At 49.3% G+C, this 8529-nt stretch overlaps 1 non-coding gene across 1 annotated transcript; it reads left to right on the forward strand.

Annotated features, from left to right (window-relative positions):
• Positions 1-6505: 6505 nt before the first annotated feature.
• On the forward strand, positions 6506-6610 carry LOC144774615 (U6 spliceosomal RNA). Its single transcript, XR_013600388.1, has one exon. It is a non-coding gene; the product is annotated as a U6 spliceosomal RNA (small nuclear RNA).
• The last annotated feature ends 1919 nt before the right edge of the window (positions 6611-8529 follow it).

Consider the following 8529-nt stretch of genomic DNA (forward strand, 5'->3'; position numbering starts at 1 on the left):
ACGTGGAGAGAAAGTACGGGGAGAATGGATGCAAATGGTTGTTGGGTTGAATTGACAGAGCATCAGAGATGGTTGTTACCCGATGCATATGTGCTTGCAGTGGTTACAATGGCTCATGGAATGGCTCATATCAGCGTGAAAGGGATTTGCGAGTTGTTGGCCCCAGTGTGGAAGAATTCAGGGATTCCCAAGTGTGCAGAGAATGTTGTCAAGAATTGCATGGTATGTCTGAAGCACAATCCTGGTAGGGGAACCCCAACTCCAGCTGGTCATTTTGCACCTCCTACGTATCCGTTCGAGGTTTTGCAGCTAGATTTCATACATATGGAGAGGTGCAACAACTTAAAATATGTGCTCGTTGTCGTTCGTGCCTTCTCAAGATGGGTAGAAGCCTATCCCCTAAAAGACAATACTGCCTTGTCCACAGCCAAAGCCCTTGTAAAAGAGTACTTCCCCAGGTTTGGAATGCCTAGAATGGTCTGGTCTGACAACGGAAGTGAATTTGTGGGTCATGTGATGAAAAGTGTGTGAGAAGGGCTAGGCATTAGGCAGAAGTTCCACGCTGCAAATCACCCCCAATCAGCTGGATTAGTAGAATGTTACAATGGCACGCTAAAACTTAAATTGGCCAAAATCCAAGCGAGCACAGGTCTTAAATGGCCTGACGCTCTACCCTTAGCACTCCTATCCACCAGAATGACTGTGCATTCGCGAGTGAAACTCAGCCCTTACGAAATTATCTTTGGCCGGCCAGCCAACATATGGGGAGTGCCTAGGCCCACGAAGTTCAGCGAGCTGCAACACCCTTTTTTGCTTGATTACTTGTATGAATTGACGGCTAAATTGCGTGTTTTGCATCAACAGATCCACAACACCCTGCCTCCGGTCTCTGAGACTCCAGGTCACTCCATTGTCCCTGGATCCTGGATTCTCGTGCGAAACTTTCAGAGGACAAAGAACGACCAGCCCAGGTGGACCGGGCCGCACCTCGTCCTTCTTTCCACGAGGTCAGCAGTTCGAGTGGAGGGGAAGGCCAACTGGATCCACGGGGTCCATTGCAAGAGAATCCCTTCACCTCCGCCACATGACCAGTGGGTCCACAAAGGTGGCACTGACTCAGAGCTTACAACTGTGCCACGTGTCATACCTGTCAGTGATGACCGTGTAAAAGAAACTAACCCTGATTGTGAAAGCGAGAACATTTTTCAAGAAACTGTGCCACCACCAGAACAATTGAACTCTTTTGAGCCTGAACTGCTGTTTCAGGACCAGACAATACCAGGAAAAAGACGCTACAATTTGCGGCCTAGAAAAACGAACGAACAAAAGTGATTCCTTTTATGATCTGAGACCAAGACCTATGGACTAATAAACGTATCTTTTTCCCCAAATCCTATTTTTGAAAGTGCAGATCTCCCATCTAGGTAACTTGCTTATTTTTTGTTTTTCGAACCGCCATCCGGGTTCTGCTGCTAGGGCCGCGATTGGTTAAAGTCTTCAGAAGTGCAGCCAACGACGTTAGGTCGGTGGTTCTGGTCGGTCCAAGGGAGTTGCCCTAGACTGACAGAAGCACTCCTTAGCAGAATCAAACTCCTCGTCGCGGGCAGCACCTTAGAGAGGATGGAGTTTCCTGATGTGGAGAGACCTGCCAAACAAATGAACTTTAAGCAGAGACTATGTAACACGATGACAAAGAAAAGTTTTATAATATTGTGTATTTTTATGCTATCCAGCGTAATGATTTTTTTGATAAGCTATGTTTTATTCTCTTTCCATGTAACATTTGCGCCCACTGCATCACCCATACCTCTTCCTACTGTTTCCTCTCATTCTTTCCACCCTCTGCCTGACCACGAATCCAATAGAAGGTTAGAATTCATTAATAACTCCTTCGTTCAGTTATTACACCAACACCAGCTTGGAATGAACACAACTAACTGTTGGGTGTGCGGTCTCATGCCTCACACAACGGATAAAGGTATCCCCTATTTGGTCCTGCCATTTAGTCACAATGGTCCAGTATGGGCATATAGGACAATGTTCATATATGCACGAGAAATCCAACCCCTACGTTCTGTAAAAGACAACCTCAAGACTAGTGCCCTAGTCAAAGGTATAGTTGACATGATCAAGGAAGTAACTTCTTATGAAGATACTCCGGATGATGAGATACTTGCATATGTAGGTTGGAACGTGACCGGATATGGCACTACATTAAGTGAGAAACAGCAAGCCAAAAGATCGTCCCCTATCTGGATCGTACCCCATCAAGGTCACCTGTGTCTGCAAGGTATTGGCAAGAATCCCAGAGCTCAGCTAGGGAAGAGTATCTGTACAGAAATGTATGTTTTTGGATCTCAGACTTCCCCTGCGTTTTTAGCCGCTAAGGGTACTTATTTCATCTGCCATGATAGAGCCTATACATGGTTGCCCCCTGACTTCTCGGGCTCATGTTTTGTTTCATTCCTGTTACCTCCCACCTACACAGAAGCGGCAGATTACCACCGGACAAGGGTAGTTAGAGGTGTTTTGAGTAAAGAAGACACTGCAGGTCAAGAATTTGGGGACTTTGCAAAGGGTTTTCTGCCATTCTGGGGATCCATGGCTAACAGTCGAAACATAAGGCAATTAACAAGGGTAGTTGAATCCACCGTGATTGAAACTGCTGGTGCCCTTAGTAACCTGACTGCTGAGCTCCAGTCGGATCGACTTATGACCCTTCAGAACCGGGTCGCTTTGGATGTAATACTTGCGGACCGAGGTGGAGCATGCAAATTGATCCAGTTTAGTTGTTGCATTTTCATCCCAGATAATGCTCCAACCGTGTACAGGGCCATCTCCAAACTACATAAGATTTCTGAATCCATTCATGTGGATAAAGGAGATTGGTCGTTAATGGAATGGTTCTGGGAACTGATATCTGCCTGGGGATGGAAAATTCTGATGGTCATTGGGATGGTCTTAGCCATTCTTTTCCTGTTCTGTCTATGCATACAGTGTGCTCCTGCAATATGTGGCCTCTGTGTTACATCATGTGTAAGGAAGCCTGTGTCAAGAGATGAACTAAGCACTAGAATGATGTTACAGCAACATCTCAATGACTTTACGAATATCGATCTGGACTCAGACTAACATGAGGATAGATTAATTGCCTATGTAAGGGCAAAAGGAGGGATTGAGGTTCTGAAAATCTGGATTCGTATAATTATACTGGACTCGAGAAATAAAACTTCGTCGAAACATGACGAATTTGGTATCAAAAGACCGAGAATGACAAGTACATCATGTACATGTATTTTCAGCAAATTCGAGTGACGATTTCACCTCGAAATCGTCATTTACATTCTAAACCCTTGGCTCCCATTTATATGTTGCCCTTTACATAGGCCTTAATCCAGTTGAATTTGATTCCACAAGGACACATACTCCTTAATCGACTTTTCCCTGACCTCAGTACAAGTTGGAACCATTGCCCCAGGCCGAACTCGTTAGGTCAGTTCCCTCCCAGTGGCCGAGCAAGATAGCATCTAGGCTCAACAAACCATAAAACCATTTCAGCGCGCACACCTGCCATATCTCGCTCACATCTATCTCCACTCTTTTGCTTCACTTACTTTATGGTGGGGAGGTGCCCGTTTTTATTAGGGGTCCAGTGATATCTGATGAAATGTTGGGCCTTGCCAAATGATTTGTTGTAGGCAGCACAAAGTGAAATATGGACATGTCATCATGACTCTGCTTTTTCTTTGTACTGGAAACATGTTAACAATTTACTTTACAACCAAGAATGTTTTGCCCGAGGCACAAAATTGTGTATAAGAAGAGAAGCCTGACTTTGTAAAAGTGTGCAGTCTCCTGAGAACATACCCGTATTGTACTTCTAGGACACCTGTTACCTTGGTTGCAGCCAATAAACTAATCTTTGACTTCACCTAGAAGACTCTGAAGTTTCTGTAGGTCTGGATCAGGAAGAACCCGAGGTCTCTGGGTGTTGATTCCCTGGCACCGCTGGGTTACCGGTTCTGTGCCGGTTCTTAAAAACCCAGTACCTCACCTCCTCGTCCCAGTCCTTACAAAGTGAGGCAGTCCTGCCTCCATTCAGCCAATCACAATGCTAGAAAACCAGTCTAAAGGTCATATAAGCCCCTCCCAACCACCGCCATGCCTGTTTGTTTTCTGCTCCGACGGCGGTCGGAACGCTGGTGCTCAGTGTTTCCTGCTTCTATTTCTGTTTTTCCTGCGGGATAGTTGTGGTCCTGTGAGTCTTTCATAACCTTTTATTATTTAAATGAGGTCATTTTCGTGTTTGTTTTCTGAATTTCTTTGTCTCTCTGCACTGCGGTACCGGTGCCCCAGCGGCCACACTCCTGCTCTGGGGTCAGGACGCTCCCCGCACATGTGCTGGGCTGGCCCCATGTCGTTCTGGTGCTGGAGGTATTAAGTGGCGTCCATCCCCCGCGGCCATGTTTGATGTATGTGGCTGTGGGTAAGGACTGCAGGGCTGCCTTATTTGTTGGTTTTTCCGGTCTCACTTTGCGAGATTTGGTGTTTGGGGGCAGTCTTTACTGGAGGTTGCTGGGCACTTCCTTTTTGTTGTGCTGGGAGTTTCCTCTGGGGTTTACTCCTTGACATGCATGGTATTCCTCGCTTTCTGGGGACACGGTTTCGCCTCGGGGTCTTAGTCACCCGGTATCCCCCAGTTCATGTAGTAAATTCTTTTTTGCTTCTTCTTCCTCTTTGTCTTCGGAGGAGGCTTCCCTAGCGGTCCAGGTTGGGCAGAAGGTGGATCCGCTCTTGAGCGTTTGTATGCTGCTTCTCCTTCTGAGGTGCATGCTTGCTCTTTTTCAGCCTGTGCTTCGTGGGTCCTTTCCTTGGGTATTGAGAGGTTGTTTGGTTGTTTACAGGATCTGGGGGTCCCTCCTTCCTGTCTTGGCCTGTATAGTTGGGCCTTCTCCTTGGCTGCCGAGGCAGCGGTGGCTGGTGAGAGGTATCTCTGGATCCCACTTTGGTGCCTTGTCACTACTCTGGCGCTGTGGTCCATTGCCTGCCTTTTGTGGATTCTTGGCTTTTTTGGCTTCCTCTTCAGGCAGTCTGTGTGGAGGTGCTCTGTCTTTTTCTCTGCACTTTTGTGGTCGGGGTGGGCTGCGATCCGTTTGGTTCCCAGCCTCTCCGGCACCTTCTGCTGCCCCTGGGTGTTGGTTGCATGTTGTTGTGCCCTGGAGGACTCACAGTGGCCTGGTGGTTGCGGTTGCGTCTCTTCCTCTTAAGGTTATGTGTTCCACTCCTGGTGTTAGACTGATTATGGGTTCCCTGTCTCCTTTGCAGACGTTGTTGCGATTTGTCGGCTAGGCTCAGTTGTTCCTGGCTCGTTGGTCCGGTCTGATTTCCAACTGGTGGGTCCTGTTGGTCATCGCTCTTAGTTGCGTTTCCATTTCGAGGCTGTCCCCCTTTTGGACTGTTTTCACGGATGCCCCGTTGTCCCTGTGCAGCGTTCTGCCACCTTCTTTGGCATCGGCCTATTTTTGTCACTGGGCACTGTTGTGCTGATTCCGGTGGTGGAGCGGGCCGGGGTCCTCTTCCTCCCTGTTCCTGGTCCTGGCGCCCATAGGTTCCTTCAGTACGGTTCTGACTCCCAGGGTTTTGATCGGTTGGTGCCGCTGGGTCAATTTGGTTGTTCCCCTTGCGGACCGTCGTTACCCCCTTCCTGGTGGGTGATTTTTGACTTCCCTGGATTTGGGAGTCACCTGTTTTTCGCGTTCCCATCCATCCGGCTGGTCAGCGGTTTCCTGCAGTTTGCGGTGGATGGGTTCCATTACCTGTTTTCGGGTGTTGCCTTTCGGCCTCTTTCCTGCTCCTCAGGTTTTTTCCACGGTGCTGGCACCTGCTGCGGGGGGTTGCTGATTCTGGGCTTCCCTGTGTTTCCCTATGTGGCAGTTTCCTCCCTCCAGACCGGTTCTCTGCCCTGTTGACTCTTCTGCGGGTCCTGCTGGGTCACTCTTCTGCCCCGGCTTGGGGTTGGTTGTGGGTCCAGAGGGTGATGGCTGCCTCCACTGCTGTGATTCCTTCTGCTTGTGTCCTTGGTGTTACTTCTGTTGACTCCTTGGGTCCTTTTCCATGTAGTTTACAGGGCTCTGGCTCCCTTTTCCCCTGTTTTGGTTTCTTCTTTGGACTGGTGGCTTTGCTCTCCCAACCTGGTATGGGGGGTGCGTTTTCAGCTCCCTTTTCTCCTCTTGTTGTCCTCGAATGCCTGTCCTTGGGGTAGGGGGCCATGTTGGAGTCTTTGGTGGCCAACGAGTCTGTTGTTAGTGCCAGCATTCCGGTGGCTCATTGTTGCTTGGGCCTTCTTGGGGGGTCCAGGTGTGTGTCTCTGTTCCTGCTGGCTCCTGTGTTTTGTGTCTGGGCGGCATCTCCTCTGTTGGCTTTGAGGTTACGTTCGGAGACGTCAGCGTTTTCGTTCAGGCAGCTTGGGCCGCTTCCTCCCATAATCTGTTTTGTGCCGCCTGGTGCTCGCTTCGGAGAGACATATACTTTTATTGGGACGATGCGAAGGTGATTGGCATGGCCCCTGTGCAGGGATGACATGCAAATTCATGTTACGTTCCGTATGTCTGTTCCTTTGTTCCGGGTCCTTTGTCTTCGGTTTGGGACTCTTTGGTTCAGTCTTGTTTGCTTCCCCTCCCGACGCTCTTTTCACCCGGTTTTTGTTCCGGGTGGTCTGTCCTCAGGCTTGGGGGTTGCTCTCTCGTTTCCTTGACCTTCAGGCTTTCTGTATGCCTTCCCTCCCGTTTTCTCCTCCCAGGGGTACTGTGGAGGTTTCGAGGGGGGGGGGGGGGGTGCAGCACTGCCTCACTTTTGAAATGCCTGGAACGGGGAGAACCCTAATCGGGGTAATGAAGATTACCAATAAATAACAAGACATTAGGGACTACCTGTTCTGAAGACGCCAGATGACACCTGATGGTTGTCATGCTGGCTCCTGTATCTCTCAGAGCCTCCACCCTCTGCCCATTGACCCACTGCCTTTACTTCCTAGTCAGGCATGTAGGTTCTTTGCAACACCTCTCGGTTACCCAGAGACACTGGGGTAAGCTCTACTCTATTCCCCAAACTATCTGGATCAATCTCTTCCCCAACCGCTACACTAGCCAACCCCAGAGACAGCCTACCGGTGAGGGGCTGTGCACACTTGGGACACTTTGCATCTCGCTTGAAGAGCCCTTTGTGCTGACAATCAAAGCACTTTTGTGCAGCCCTACTGCCGGGGAACCATTTCTTCTATTTCTCAGTAGGGGGATGGGAGTCCTGACCTGAATTACTATTTCGGAGCCCTTTAGAAAACTCCCTGCTTTTATTTTTGTCCCCCACACCGTCTGGTGAGTAACCTGTCCACCCTTAGGGTGATTTCCACCCCCCTGCCCAAGATACCTTTTTATAGACCCTGGTGCTCAGCCAGCAGTCCACCTCTTAGCAAACTTTCTGGGGTCTGTGAGCTTATTATCAATCAAGTGTTGGTGCAGATCAGGAAAAGAATTGGTGAACATGTGCTCTCTAGCAAATAGATCATACAGCCCTTTGTAATCATTCACCTCACTGCCCTTCACCTAACTAACCAGTGCCATGCAAAAGGAAACCACAAAATCCACCCGGGACTGTTGGGGCAGTTTCTGGTTGTCCCTAAACTTGGGCCTTTACTGCTGTGGGGTCAGACCATACTTCCTGATAACGGCTTCTTTCATGGGGAGATACCTCATCCTGTCCTCCTTCCCGATTGCCGGTAGGGTGTCCCTTCCCTCCCTAGGGATATGCCTCTGCAGACTAGCCCCCCAAGCCTCCTCAGGGATCTTGTGCATATGCAGGGGAATCTCATAGGCCTCAAATCACTTATGAATGTCGTACCTCACCACAAAGTCAGGTACCAGTTCCCTAGGTGTGTGGACCCTCCTGTTTTCAGAAGACACGGAAGAAACACTGCCACTATCACTGCTAGCCTCTGCCTGCCTGGCCTTGAGGGCCAGCTCCTTAAGGCTCCTCCTATGAGCCAAACTCTCCAAAGCAGTTCTTTCCTCCTTTGCCAGTTTATTTTGCTCTGCCTCCATTTTTAATTTGGCAAGCTCCAATTTTAGCTTTCTCTCCTCCCTCCAGTCCTCCGGCTCCTCTGAGGACAGATCTCTGGATGACACACTGTTCCCTGCCCATAGTGGAATCTCTAATTCTGTTCGGATGTTGCCCCCTTCTCCACAGGCAGCAGTCTAAGACCCTCGTCTGAGTCCTGGTCCAAATCCTCCTCCTCATCCAGGTCCTTCTCCATCTCTGTGGTTAGAATCAGTGCATGGGCTTCTGAACAAGCCTTCTGCCTTTCACAGCTCCAACTTCCTGGTGGAGCTCTTTACAGGAAGCCCAAAATCCTTGCCGAAATCCCTGAGCTGAGCCACGGGTTGCATACCCCTGTCTGGTTGATAGATGTATGCACCCTGGCCATGCAGGAACCACAATCCTAGTCAGGGTAAGTTAGATACACACCTTAAATTA

This window comes from Lissotriton helveticus, chromosome 8 (assembly GCF_964261635.1).
Source record: "Lissotriton helveticus chromosome 8, aLisHel1.1, whole genome shotgun sequence".
NCBI lineage: Eukaryota > Metazoa > Chordata > Amphibia > Caudata > Salamandridae > Lissotriton > Lissotriton helveticus.